At 42.1% G+C, this 14,882-nt stretch overlaps 1 protein-coding gene and 1 long non-coding RNA gene across 2 annotated transcripts in view; both read right to left on the bottom strand.

The window, feature by feature from the left end:
* PPFIBP1 (PPFIA binding protein 1) overlaps positions 1-14,882 on the bottom strand; it is a 106,339-nt gene that overhangs the window by 7,655 nt on the left and 83,802 nt on the right.
* LOC309379698 lies at positions 10,969-14,673 on the bottom strand. Its single transcript, XR_014172604.1, has 2 exons — positions 12,604-14,673; positions 10,969-12,573 (listed from the first exon to the last, which is right to left on the bottom strand). It is a non-coding gene; the product is annotated as an uncharacterized lncRNA (long non-coding RNA).

Raw genomic sequence — 14,882 nt, 5'->3', positions numbered from 1 at the left:
ATTCATGCAAAACCACTCCTGGAAGCTACTTCCTTCATGTGGCTACAAGAGTGGGTGACTTTGCATGGGGAATGTAGCCACTGTCACTCAGGTGATATTCCACTCATAATAGAACAAACATGCACAGCATCAGGCTGCAAGCTTCGTAAATGGATGGAAGGTGTGACATTAAAGCAAGTGGAGTCCTATCTGGTCTTAAGTGATAAAAGATATTCACAATTGCTGTCAATGGAAAACTTTAGCCAACTGGCAAATGCTTGACCACCTCCATGCTCAATGCTGGCTTCAGGTTTGGGGAGCTCCTCAAGAAAAATGGTTTCAATGCACACCTCTTACTAAGTGGGCCCATTTCCTCCTTGGCTGTTTCCTTATTACCCATCAGCTCACCTTTCTCCTCTGGACACAATCCACACAATCAGCAACATAGAGTAAGAGAATGTAAGGTAGGCAGAGCCTGAAGCTCCATTTCATTACCCCAGAATGGAGGTAAATGGACAATGATGGCGAGGAGGAGGAACAGCAGGGTCAAAGAGCCCCTTGCTGAGGTGTGGACCTTCACAAATGCCTGATGAAGCCAACCCCTGACACCAGCCCTGTGCCTAAAAAATGGTTGGTGTCTTTACACACAAGCTCTCTTGATCATAAAATGTATTGAAGGTTCCCCCTTTATTGTGCAAAAATTGATGTGATCTACATTTAGGTCAAGCGTGGGGACTTTTTCTTCAGCCTGAGGGCTGTATTCTGGAGTAGCATGCCAGTAGTGGACAGAACTAGAGACAGATGTGGATGGGACAACACATCTTCTCTCACACACGCAGACACACACAACTCCGCATCCTCCATCCCAGCAAGTGGCACTATTGCAGTTCACAGGTACATTCCAGCTAGGTGAAGACACTGAAGTAGAGAGCAGAACAGGGCTGGTGAGGAGATGTGGTCTGGGGAGAACAGTGTGGCCTGCGGTTCCCCATCCCAAATTGAGGTCATTTAACTTTCCTATTTTCTCAGGTTGCCTATCTACTAAAATGAGTGGTTTTCATTGGGATAGTGTTTTGACAAACCGGATTTGTGAGGCTTGAGGAAACTGATTTCATGACACGGTCTCAACATGTGTTGCTTTCTTTCTATGTTGCAGTTCCACGTGGATGTTCCTCAGAGGTGATGGGGGGGGGGGAGGCAGATCTTTGTTGGACCGAAAGGAAAAAAGGAAAATGCAACCCAGTTTCCAGCTACATATAAACCATGAAAATTCTTCCTCAAATATATCGTATTACTCTGCATAGGCTTATGAAAACCTATTACACCTGCTAAAGAGAGACAAAAAAAACCCCACCCTTAATTTAATTTAATTCATCCTTTTTACAAACACTCATTTATTAAATATGTCATTTAAACGAAACAAAAATTGCCTGACCCTGTAAAATACAACAGCTTGCACAAAGGAGATGACCTTCAAGGTTCTGTACAGGGAGTTAAAAGTATGCCAGCTAAACTTTAAACCCCACCTTGATTTATTAACCCTTAAAAATTCCCATGCTCTTTTATTCTAACCCCACCCAACACAAGAACAACTATAGAAGAAAATACATTATGACCTCTTGGTTATATTATATTGCAGCTTTTAATTTTTTCATGAATGAGAAGAATCATACGAAATCAGCTCAAAAGCTCAAGCCATCAGGATTTGTTTTAGCTGACTACTTCCCTGGACACAGTCCACTTCTCAAAAGAGCTATAGATCAGATTCCAGAAAGCCGTATGTGTCCCATGCAGATAGTACTGTGAGATTGCTACTACAGCTATTTCTGTCAATGTGCAGCATGCTTATGGTTAAGAACACTGGTGGTGAGCAGCACCAATGAATCCATATTGGACCTCCCCCCTCCCCCCCTGTGCTTCTCAAAACTCTAATCAGTAAGGCCATGGTTCTCAAAGGGTGTGGCAGGAGAGGATGGCAAGTACGGCAGGAAGATTCAAGGACAATCAATACTATATTTTGGGAATGATGCATGTTCTTATGTAGCTGCATTGTTTTATACTGTCTGGATATCCCATGATTATATTATAGTGTTCTATGTTACTAATCAAGCACTGGTGGGAGTCTTTTCTTTTTGTTTTCCAATGTATTTCTTGTCAATCCGGTGTAGCATGAGCAAATTTTTATTCTGAAAGTGTGGCCCAGAGGAAAGTAGAAATGAAAACCACTACTGTAAGGCAGACTGTCGGTATCTGGCGGAAAGAATTCAGTTGCATGCCATATATTTAGGTGTGCACTTAATTTTTTTATAGCACTGTATTTTTTCGCCTTGGATTTTATTGTTGTATCTTTTTGCAAACCACTTTGATTTTCATTTTATTTTTTTACAATCAAGTGGTATATAAATTTTATGAAATAAATAAAATGGCTTGTTCTGTTGCAAATCCACTTTAAAATAAAAAAAGTTTTTTTGCAGTTAGGAAAGTGATAGGGAAATCACTAGAAAGCAAGACTAATGATATAAGCACCCAGCAAGCAAATCAGGATGAATGCTCATTATGGTATAACTCTTCCCTACAAACAAATCAGAACACATGCTCAGTAAAGACTGGGCATTCTAATCTCCTTGTAAGTTTTGTGCAAGCAAATCATGTTGAATTCTCAATAAAGAGGTCATCTGGAGGAGCCATACTATAACAGGATGCCTACACAAGGAGAGGGAGAAGTGGGGAGTTGACCTGGCTACCAGAAGTTCTCCAGGTGGGGCAGAGCTGCTATGCTGTCTTCTCAGCAGTGGGTTTCTGTTGCTTACTGGTAGGGGATGAAGTGGTGGGAAGGTTGACACAATGCAAACCCACCGGTGGAGCCAATCTGGTGCTCCCACTTGCATGTCAGCACTCCATCAAAGCCCCCACCACCTTGGCCATCCTGCTTTCAGTAATCAGCAGTGAACCACCTCCTGGGAAGGAAGCATTGTGGTTCTACTCCATCCGGTGAGCTGCTTCTCCTTGCTATCTTCCAGATCTTACCATCATTTTGCAGACTTGGGGAACCATTAATCTTGAAAACTTTTTTTCATAAGAGCTCACTCTTATCTATCATCTATAGATTATATCAAGCTACATTCTACTCAGAATAGACCCACTGAAATGAATGATCCTAAATTATCTATGCCAGTGCGTCTACCCTGAGCAGGATTGGCATTGCATAAAGCTCAGTCCACCTTCTAAGCTGACAACATAAGCTGTAATATCAATAGCTGGGATGATCTGCAGTTTAAATGAGAAATTGTCTAACAAGTTATTTCTGCTTTAGAATATGACCTGCTTTGTAGTTACTTGTGAATATGAATGGGGGAGAAAAATGGTTCACATTTTAATGCAGACCTACCTAATTTGCCCTCTCCTCACCCCACAAAAGGTGAATTGTACAGTCAGGCCAAACAGGGTCTGAGACAGGTTCCAAGTTTGGCAGCAGGAGGGAAATGAAAACTAGCTCTGCTGGATAAGACTACAGTTTCACCCACTCTAGCATCTTGTTTCCTACACTACCCAATCATATGCCTTTTAGAAGCCAATTAGCTGGGCATGAAGGCTACAGCCCTCTCTCACTGTTGTCTCTGAGTAGCTGGCATTCAGTTGCATACTGCCTCTGAACCATAGGGGTTCCATATACCCCTCATGGCTAATAGCCACCAGCAGTCCTATTCTTCTGATGATTTTGTCTAGTCCTCTTTTAAAGCCGTCTAAACTGCTGGCTGTCACCATGGGTAATGACTGTGAATTCCATAAATGAATTGGGTATCTTGTGAAGAGATGTTACACTTGTCCTGAACCAGGAGCACCAATTTTGTTAACTCAGTCATCTGAGCTTCTTGTTTCTGCACAGAGGATTCTTGGGTGGACTCACTGCTCTTTTTGAAAGCATCTTTGTTTTGCCCCTAACCAACTCAAATGGTCAAAATAAAGACCATGAGAAGGTTTGGCACTGCCAATCTGATAAAGAGTTGACAACACTTTTTCTCTTTTAAAACATTTCAGTGATGCAGTTTTTGCTGTATACAAGTTGTGTGGCAGCTGTGGGCTCTTTTTGTGTGATACCCCAGCTGGTTTGACAGGATGTGGAAGCATCCAGGTTGAGGGCACATGAGGGAAATGCTCTTATGGATGTCACCATGCATGCAAAGCCACTGCAGAAAATGCAAGATCTGGAGGCTTTATAGCTATATCCTGTTAGGGAGAATATGGTGGAGAGAACAGCTCAGATGGATGTGAAGAGAACAAGTAAACCCCAAGAAAGGATTTTGCTAAGGAGGAGGAAAGAGATATAGATTGCAGGAAGGGAATGAAAGAAGGAGGTTCTCTTACCTCATCAAGGACTGAGGAACTGGTATGGAAAGAAAGGGGGGAAAGAGGGAAGATTTAGGGTTTTAAGCTGCAGTGGCAAGCCAAGAGAAGATGCTAGAGCTTGGGGAAACTCTACAGATACATAGAAAGAGATCCTGAAATGAAACGTGGCAGCCAAACTTGCTGAGCAAGAGTCTCACTGGAAGATAAGAAACCATCCAGAGTTCTAAATCCTAGGTGTTAATGCCACCCTCTTGTTGAATTTTCCTTTTGAAAGATGGCTGAACGTTAGACATCTGCAGCTGGTGTGTGCGTGTATGTTAAAACAGAAAGCAAAATGTGACAGCTGCATGGTGAGCAAAACTTCTCTGGGTGTGTTTTTTAACAAAAAACTTTTAAGTATAGAGCTCCACTTTCTTACATATGCCCTTTCAGCATATATACAGTTGTTAGGCGCTCAAATAGCTTTAGGGCAGATGGTCACCTCACACTTCTAGCTGCACTCTCACGGAAACGTGCCAAGTCTTAACAGATTTAACTTTAAATATTTACAACCGATTTTGGGTCACTGTAAAATAAAAGCAGAGATGAATGTCCTAAGAGCCAAACTTTATGGGATGGGAGCATTCCATGTTGAGGTTGTGGGATCTGGATCAGGGTTGTGATGGGGCAGGAGTGGGGAAAGAATCCATTTCACCAACGCCATGGCCTAAATATGAATCTCCCAAACAAAGGAAAATCCCTTCCCCTCTGCAGTTAATGGCAGCATTAGGGGAAATGATTTAAGTTGGTGAATCAGCATGGGGGGCTATGTCTGTCTGTCTGTTTGTATATAGAGACACTCCAGATGTCCTTTTCATTGTGCATTTATGACGATTTGTGCTCATGATGGTATTGGGGCAAAGATACCCAGTCCTGCTTCCAATACTGTTTGTGCCTGCAAAAGCTTTGGGTGAACATTGCTATTTTGTTTCCAATCAGTGCATGTCCTGTAACTTCCTGCTGAAATCCTTCCTGCTGAAATCCTTTTTATACCACAAATGTTGCAGGGTGTGTATGTGTTCCATTTTTGTTATAGCATCCTTCCAATGGCAATAACGTTGGGGAAGCATCACAAAACAACTTACAAAGTAGAATGATGTGTGAATGGCCCAGCATAAATCCATCACTAATGCACTATTATTGCACCTGATCTGTTGCATAATACACCTGCAAAACAACCACTAGTCTTAAGCATTTCAGTATCTATTATTTCAATTTCTAGCCCATCCTTCAGAGAGTTAATAGAATTGTAGAGCTGGGAGGGACGGGAAGGCCATCTTGTCCAACCCTTGCAATGCAGGAATCTCATCCATGATAGCTGGCCATCCAGCCTCTGCTTAAAAACCTCCATGGAAGGAGAGCCCACCACCTTCCAAGGGAGTCAATTCTACTGTTCTGTTTCTAGCACACACTTCAGTCAGTTTTGTTCCCAGGGTGTGTTAAACATACAAGGCATAATTATCAGTAGCATAGCAGACTTAGACTGTCCCTTATCCCCAATCCTGTAGATTCCAATCCCAAGGTTTCATCTAGTCCAGGCATGGCCAAACTTGTCCTTCCAGCTGTTTTGGAACTAGAATTCCCATCATCCCTGACCACTGGTCCTGTTAGCTAGGGATGATAGGAGTTGTGGTCCCAAAACAGCTGGAAGGACAAGTTTGGCCATGCCTGATAGTCCAACCCCCTGCAATGAATCAGTTAAAGAATCGCTGACAGATGTCTGAGACTATGTCTGAGAATATAAATGGACTTGATTTTGGATTACAGCATTCTTTGATTGATTCCAGTTAATCCCTGGTTCAAAGGCACACCTCCTCCAAGGGAAATTTAGCAGTGACTTTTTGCAGCAGAATCAGTGCAGTAGCCTTGTCGTACAGAATTCTGTGTGGAAAATGTAAACAAATTTTAAAAGAGTGAGGAGATGGCAGACTGTTGTTTGAACCCTCTATATTTGGCCAAAAGCCCTGCTATATTAGGTCAAAGGCCCATCTGGTCCAGCCACCTGTTCTCACAGAAGACAACCAGATGTTCCACTGGGAAGCCACAACACAACAGAGCACAACAGCACCCTCTCCACTCTTGATCCTCAGAAACTGGCAATCAGAGACATTGCCTCCGACACTGGTTATAGGGCTTGCCTTACCATTAGGCAGAGTAAGGCAATTGCCTCATTCAAGAGATGGTGCACCTTGGATCCCCCTGGCAATTACTGTTGTGGGCCACAGGTCTCTTGGGCACCTCTTAAACCAACCTGCTGCCCTCAGGTGTGGTGGAGAGTAATATCACATTGTTGTCAGTATTTCAGTAAGATTCATCTGCCAGTTCAGTCAGCTTCTGCACTGAATGGGATGTTGGGGGTGGTACTTCCTTGTCCTTTGCCTCAGGCCAGCCTTGTGTTTCGCAATGGTTTATAATTAATTTTACATAAGAACCTGATACTGGGGGAATAGGGAGCCGATGAACAACCCCAGCAACTACCTAGAACTATTTCACCCTTTATGTACACAGGCAGCTCCACTTACTGGGCAAAAATGGGAAACCACTAAGAACAGAAGAACAGAAGTCCTGTACCTGGATCAGGTCAGTGACCCATCTAGTCCAGCATTCTGTTCTCACAGTGGCCAACCAGATGCCTGTGGAGAATCTGAAAGCAGGACGTGAGCACAAGAGCACACTCCCCTCCTGTGGTTTCCAACAACAACGATTCAGAGGCATGCTGCCAGTGACAGTGATTAGATCAGAGGTTTCTGAGCTGTGTTACAGGAACTTCTGGAGGTCCTTTAGAACTTAGTCACAGTTGTTCAGTGAGAAAATAAGTAATAGCAGCCAGGCATTTCCTAGAGCTTGCCATCTGTTCCCAATCTTCTGGCATTTTCTCTAACTGCAGAAGAATGTTGTGTGTGCTCTAGGGAGCCCATGGCTCAGCTTGGGGTAGTCTCAACAACATGCCCAATGGTGGTGCCTGCAGGTGCCTGCGCAAGCCACTCAATAATGCTAGACGGCCATTATAATGTCACTTGTGGCCCTAATGTAGCATCAGTCAGAGGTATTGTGGGAAATGAAACATTCAATTCAAAGTAAAACAGGCCTTTAGGACTCCCAATGCTCAGCATTTATCAGAGCACCACTGCTGCCCAGCATAAAACCATCAAACAAGCCTACTACAGGAGCACTGGCAGTCCATCAGCAAACACTTTGCCAAACATGAAGCTAGCCCCAGTTCCAAGGTTTACTTTCAGTTCACATGGGATGATAGTGAGGCCCCACAGACCTGTCCAGTTGTTGTTTTTTGTGTGTACAATATTTGCACCCTAGAACACGCACAGCATCCTCTGAAATGTAGAGGTTCCTCAAGAGATTAGCCAATGTAGAAATGGTTTTCCACAGAGATATGGAAAACCACCCTCCTAGACAGTCACTGCTGGGTTAGTGTTAGTGTTGAGACCACCCACCTCATGTGCTTGCATCAATGAATCAGGTATAAGAGAAGTGCCCTGTAATCCTTCTTTCTTTCTTTTCAAATAACCTTTCCAAGAGTTAAGAGCTGAACACACCTAGCATTGTACACACTGCTATTCTGCATGCATTTTTTATTTTTATTTTTGTATAAAGACTCATGCAACATCAACTATACAGGCAGTTTTACATCCGACATGGTCACTGATTTCTACCTACAGTTCAAGAACGTTTACCTGAAGAATTGCTTCTAAAACCTGGGAGTCTGGCCCTTTACCCTGTTTCACTTTTGCAGGTCTGAATGGCTTTTCTTTTCCTTGTGGGAAAAAAAGATCTACCTTCTCTTTCCACTAGGCTGCTGTATATTTGCTTGCTGATGCAATGCGTGGCAACACAAACTATTACAAAAGTCTCATCTTGCCAGGCCCTTATTCAGAAGAGCGATGTGCATTATTGGAGCACATCAGGCAAGGGAGTCCATATTGGTCCAGGCTCTCAGATATGCCACTATTAAGTGCAATCAAAGAAAAATGCCTATATCTGTATTACTTGTTTAAATAAGCACATTGTTGTTGTTGGTAAATGGGAAACATACTCCATGTAAACAATGTTCTACTTAAGAATATAAGAAAAGCCCTGCTGGATTGGACCAAAAGCCCAACATTCTGTCTACCAACAGGGGCCAGCATCTGGAAAGTTTACAAACAGGGGATGAAGTCAACAGCTTTTCCCAACTGTTTGCCTCCAGCATTTGACATTCAGAGGTTTATTGCCTCTGGGGTTACATGTAGCTATTGTGGCCAATAGCATTAGCCATCTAGCTTTGTCTCCTGTGGACATGATGAAGAGGGGAGAACAGAGTATAACATTCAAAAGACTACAGTATTCCTGCCAATCATAGGCTCAGTTTTTGGGCCTTGCACAAAACCAGCAATCAAATGGACTGTACCCAATTGTGTGTAGGATCTGTTTTGGGGGGTAGGGGACAGGAAGAGGAGAGGTGGTGTGTGTTCTGTATTGCGGATCATTTTCTTCCTGCTTATTGAAATAGTGAAGATTGGATTGTACATTATTACAAAGACCTTTAGTTCCTGGATGGAGAAATATTTGCATTATTCTCCACATTACTAAGGAACAGTGCTATGGTGGAGTACTGCTTCCCTATCATAACAGAAACAATTCCTCAGTTCCACATTCATCCAGTGCATGCCCCCGGTCACACTCTGAGGGACAATTGGGAGCAACCTATCAAGACTGAGAGGAGAGAGAACAGGAGATCAAACATCACAAGCAAAACACATCTCCAAGTAGACTGGAGTGTGGGCTTAAGCAGTTCACAATCTATGCTACGCTCATGCCCAGGATTCAGAGCCTCATATGGTACACAGTGCCCCTCTGTGAGGAGTGAGGTCAGTGAGCATACAGAGTTTGCTGCTTCTGGTGCTGACAACTGTGGGTATGAACTGGCTGTGTGTCAGGGCCACTTGGCAGCTTTAGCAAGCAACAGTGCCTTCTAAGTTAACCCCAAGAAGCCATCACTGGAATTGACCAAATAAACCTGACAATCTTTCCAAAGTCTTCCTCAATACTAGTCCCTAGGAGGTCATAGACAGTACTTTCCCACCAGATGATCCAAAAATATTTAACGGCATCAACGAAAGGACTCACTGGCCAACCCTCCCAATCCCTCCCCATGAGGTAGAGAAAGTATTACTGTCCTTATTTGACAGATACGGTAAATTGAGGCACAGAGAAATTAAGAGACCTGCTCCAATTCATACACCAGATCTGCCAGATATCAAACACACACTGAATTTTTTTTTCCTGTAGGCCTTCCCTATGCTTTGTCCTCAAAGCTAGCCTTCTCCACAGTGATCTGACCATTGAACTTACATGAATGCTGAATCTTCTGAACCAAAGTTTAGATAGCTTTGGCCAAACAATGGCATAGAGGTAAGGAAACCTAAGTTTTAACTGCTTAGTTCAACAAAGGGTAGATCCTCACTTGCCCTTGTGATGCAGGGTCTCTACTAAAACTGCAGCCATTGGGTAGTCTGAAACCTTCTATTTTAAAAATAATTAAAACAAAACTGCAAGCTTGGCTTATCCACATTGCCACATGAATCACAAAGATGCCAGTGGTAAGGAATACAAAAGATAACCACCAAATACCAACTTTGGGCCAAGCATTGTCTTCCTCTAATAGCCAAAAGTTGTTGTAGAGTTAAGTACCCCAGTGTGAAGTATTATTTATTATTAGAAATTTCCATATGCCTTTCGACTTTATGCAAATTGCCCAAGGTGGCTCACAAAATGAAATTGCAAAATGAAAACATAACCTTATCAAAAGTACAATTGCTGCAATACATTCTAAACTCACAACGGTTTGCAAATGAATCTAAAGGAGAGTGGGGAAAGCAATCCCCAAGGTTGGTTATATGGGTATTGCTCTGATAACATTTTGCAAGATTATGGAGAGCTTATTCCTACAAATAAGGAATAATGCAATGCACAGTATTATCTGGTATGTGTATCCAAACCCAGTAAATAAAATGGCCAGGTCTGTATAAAACTGTGAACTTTGCATCAATGATTATTTTTTAAAAATTGAATGGATTCCTTTTCTTCCCATTTCACTATAATGCACTGCTTCAAGATAAAAGTTTATAATACCGTATCATGAACATCCTAACAGTTCTACAGTCTGAGCATCTGGCCATAGTTAGAATTATTGAAATACAGAAAATTAAAAACATAACCTTAAGCATGTTACAAACACTCTCAAAATATTAACCATTTTGAATTAATTGCGATATCCCTCCCCCACCCCATGCAGACCCCTCCCATTTTATGAACCTCTGATGTCAGTTTGGCAGTGACTTCAAAACACTTACTGTGTTGAACTTTTTTTTTTGTATATTTTAAAATTTTGTTTCTTTTTTAAAGCAAAAGAAAGTCACCAGTTTTCTTTTTTTAAAAAAAAGGATATTGAAGAACTGACTCTAAGACACAGCTAACATTATTTGTTTTCCTCTATAAAAGTTGTATGGATTTCTTGTTATTAAAAATTAATAATAAGCTGAAGGTGTTAGACCTGAAAACAATTTTTTTCACAGTGTTTTCAGTGTTGGCTGTACTGATCAATAATTGAAATTTCATTATTGCCTTTATTTGAAGATTGGTGGTTTAGCCAGTTTGGGGGCGGGGGGGGGAAGTGTTGCTTAGTTAATGAAAATACATTAGAAACCTCTGTATATTGAGAACACAGAGCTGATTTATTGTCTCACTACAGAGCAATGTCTTCCTTAAGTTTTTCTTGCTAATCATTCCCAAGTAAAGCTTTGTACACAAGTGTTCCTTAAAATGCTTCCAACCTTCTTTAGTAGTGAAGTGTGTAAAACAGCCCAGCGCTAAACACATTTCCATGGAAATAAGTCCCACTGTTGTTGTTTTTTAAATGGTATTTGTTTTTGGGATGTCGGTCACCTTTGGAATGCTGTGGGACATCGGACAATTCCTTAAAGCGCTAAGTGTGTGTCGTATACATCTTCTTAAACTGTAAGCTTTACAACTGCCAGAAGAAGACTTCTACAGATTCCTGAGAGATGTGCGTAATACCTATTAACTGCAGAGGTATCGTGTGCATTTTAACTAATCTTTTTATATAGATCTTTTTATAAGTTGCTAAATAGCGTTGTTAAATAAATTAAAATTCTGTGGCCAGATCCCCCCCAAAATTAATTCCACTGTGTATGAACATGTGTGTGTGATGAGGTCTCGTATTCCCAAATGAGTAAGTTCTAGTCTCTTCCAGACGTCCTTTTTTTTATCTGCATGGGGTACTATCCCACTGGGACATTGGGATAAAAAGCCACATTGAAATGAAGGGGAAACTCTTTTGGCACATTAAAACTAGAACTGCAGCCTAGCACCCCTCCCCGTGCCTGTCTAATGAGTGTTTGCGGTTTCTCCTTCCACCTAGAGAGAGCAGGCTCCTGAGTCTCAGCATGTTTCTCTCCTGTCCTGTATGCTGATTCTAAGGCTCTTCTATATCTTGCTCTGGAGCATCCTGTGGGTTCAGTTGATCAATTCCAGGACTCCTCCGTGGCAGGACCATACTTGCCCTTATTGGGAGTGTTTTGAGGAACAAAAGTAAGCCACTACATATATTTGCTGAAATCTTTTGAGAAGGGAGTGGGAGGGGTTGCAGCCTGATGGAATGCTAGTCAGGTGTGCACAACTTAGGACCTGGAAAATGCTAGTGGAAGAGCAAGAGACTGAAGATAGATAGAACAAAACACTAGAATGGTTTGACTTCTGTATGTGCTCAATTCCTTGATTGAAACAACTCTTGCGGCAGAAAATAAGCAAAGTCCATGTAACTATCTTTTTGCTTAATATTTTTGTATATCACTGTGGGCAAAAGGAACCTTAACTTTTTAATAAATGTATTATTTGAGGTGTTGAGCAGCTCTGGCTCGCCTCACACAAACTGTTCTGTAGGACACATCCTACCTGTTCAGCTATTAAATTTTCCAACTGCGGCGTGGTAGAAATAAAACTTTTTTTGCTTATCGTTTACTTATTTCATGGATGTCATCTTACCTTAATGTTGGACTAAATGTTTTTAAAAAAACAAACCAAAGGTGAAATAAATATTCTCTGACATGGCTCACAAAAGAGAACGCAAAACAATAATAATAATTTATTATTTCTACCCCGCCCATCTGGCTGGGTTTCCTCCTGGGTTTCCTGTTTCTGGGGAAACAGTTGAAATGGCACTGTATCCGGCAGAGCCAGAAAGATAAAATAATAGGAGAGTTGGAAGGGACCATGGGGGTCATCATGTCCAATCCCTGGCAAGGCATCGAGTTCACGACCCTGAGATTAAGAGTCCCATGCTCTACCAAGCAAGCTAAGTCAAGAAGTCAAACATATTAATACTGCAATGATGGGAGATTAATTCAGCAACAGCAGGAGACACCCAGGTTGCACGTGAACCATCCTAATGAAAAGCTCCAGAGAATTCAGCTTGCACAGACCTTGGTTGACCTAATAAACAGTAAGTCAGATGAACAGACCTTTGTGCAGTATAATTAACAGCAGGCATTGGAGACCAAATGGAGCTACTCAGAAGGCAATTATCCTATTTCAATTATTTAAAGCTCTTTCAAGCACATTTTCTTAATAATCCTTAACTACTCCAAAGTACGACAATGTGATTACCTCCGTATTACTACTAGCTAGATCATTGGGAGGGGGAGGGGTTGAGAACAAGTTACTGAAGTCTCTCCAGTCTGTCCAACTATAAGCAGTTAGTCCATCTGCACACATTATTTCTGTTCCAGGGGGTTCTGATTCATACACCCTCCCTTTGATAAGATATATGATGAATGGGAGTTGAGGTACCAAAAATCCTACCTTAAAAAACATGCTCTTCCACCCAATGGGGACTGGGTGTATTTATAAATTGGAAAATGTCTGGTCTGGCAGCCTCTTGCCTGTGGTCCTTGCCCCATCTTGCAAATAGCTACAAATATCCTTTAGACCACGTGTACATGACTAAGAAGTTCCCAACAAGGGGACACAAATTCCATTCACAACAATATTAGCAGCTCCTACATTCACTCCTCCATCTGCCTGCAGGGATAATGGCAGGATCAGCTGAGTCAAGCAAGAACCATTTCCTACTCCCACCTCCCCCTTTTTATAGCCTTTAGAGCAGAGGAAATGTTTTGCCAGTGTGCACCAGGCTAGCTAAAAATGGCTCTCTTCCTGGTCATCTGATATTTCTAGGTAAGCAGTACAGCTTAACAGCTGCCATTTATATATTAATTTGGCCTATTACTGTGTGCAGCTGTTGACTTGCACCATGATTTGGCTTAACCAGCGAGGAAACCTGACAACAGGATTGAAACTGTCTTGCCTGTTGCAGCATGCTTTACGTGCAATAGGATGATGAAATCAAAATCAAAATTTGCAGGGAGCAGATCATCATTTTCTCAGTCCCAGTTCCTTGTATACAAATAAAAAAGCATATAAGAAGCCACAGAGCAGTTATAAAACACTCATCACACAAGGTTTGTTATGTAAAAAAGGGAACATAAACAAAAGTAGTTTTGAGGTGTGCTTTTTTAAACCCTCTTGCTTCACGAGTGTCAACCATGAAGAAAATGAATGAGGGGATTAAACCATTTCATTAGTCCCGCATGCCGATGGTAAATCAGACACTTGGAGTATTTAAAAAGAGGCTATCAGAGGTTTGCCATATGCAAAGAATATCCAAGAACTGTCCTTTGGCCTTGGTGGAATTAACCTCGTGAGCAAAAGGGGTTGACGGCCAGCAGGCCACCATAAAGTTACCCCTAACCTGGACTGTAGCCCGATGGGCTGCATTTACTAGGAACACCTGTTCCACTGATTTTCTATCACAGTATCACATCTTACTGATACAGGAAACCTGGACCAGGAATAACATCATTAAATGGATACCTCTCCTTTACATTTGGAGCTGAACTGGGGAAGAGGCATTGCAGAGCAAAAGGGGAATTGGGGATCCCACAAGATGATCAAACCTATCCATATCAGCCCTGAGTGCTCACTGGAAGGACAGGTCCTGAAGCTGAGGCTCCAATACTTTGGCCACCTCATGAGAAGAGAAGACTCCCTGGAAAAGACCCTGATGTTGGGAAAGATGGAGGGCACAAGGAGAAGGGGACGGCAGAGGACGAGATGGTTGAACAGTTCTCGAAGCTACCAGCATGAGTTTGACCAAACTGTGGGAGGCAGTGGAAGACAGGAGTGCCTGGCGTGCTCTGGTCCATGGGGTCACGAAGAGTCGGACACAACTAAACAACAGTTTCTAACAACATCAGCTCCACACCAACTTATTACATGTCTCTGTGTGTGCACATCTATTTTAAAAAACTTATACGAAAAGGAAGATACAAAATGAACAAACATATTTAGCCTAACAACAACAAGAAGCCTAAGGGTTTAAAAAGAGTTAATGACTATTTAAGTGTTGTATCCAACAAATTTGCCCTGTACAGGCAAAGACT

Source organism: Podarcis melisellensis, assembly GCF_964234715.1.
Source record: "Podarcis melisellensis genome assembly, chromosome: 10".
Taxonomy (NCBI): Eukaryota; Metazoa; Chordata; class Lepidosauria; order Squamata; family Lacertidae; genus Podarcis; species Podarcis melisellensis.
Note: the sequence above shows the minus strand (reverse complement) of the source record. Positions and strands in the feature narration are given on the sequence as shown.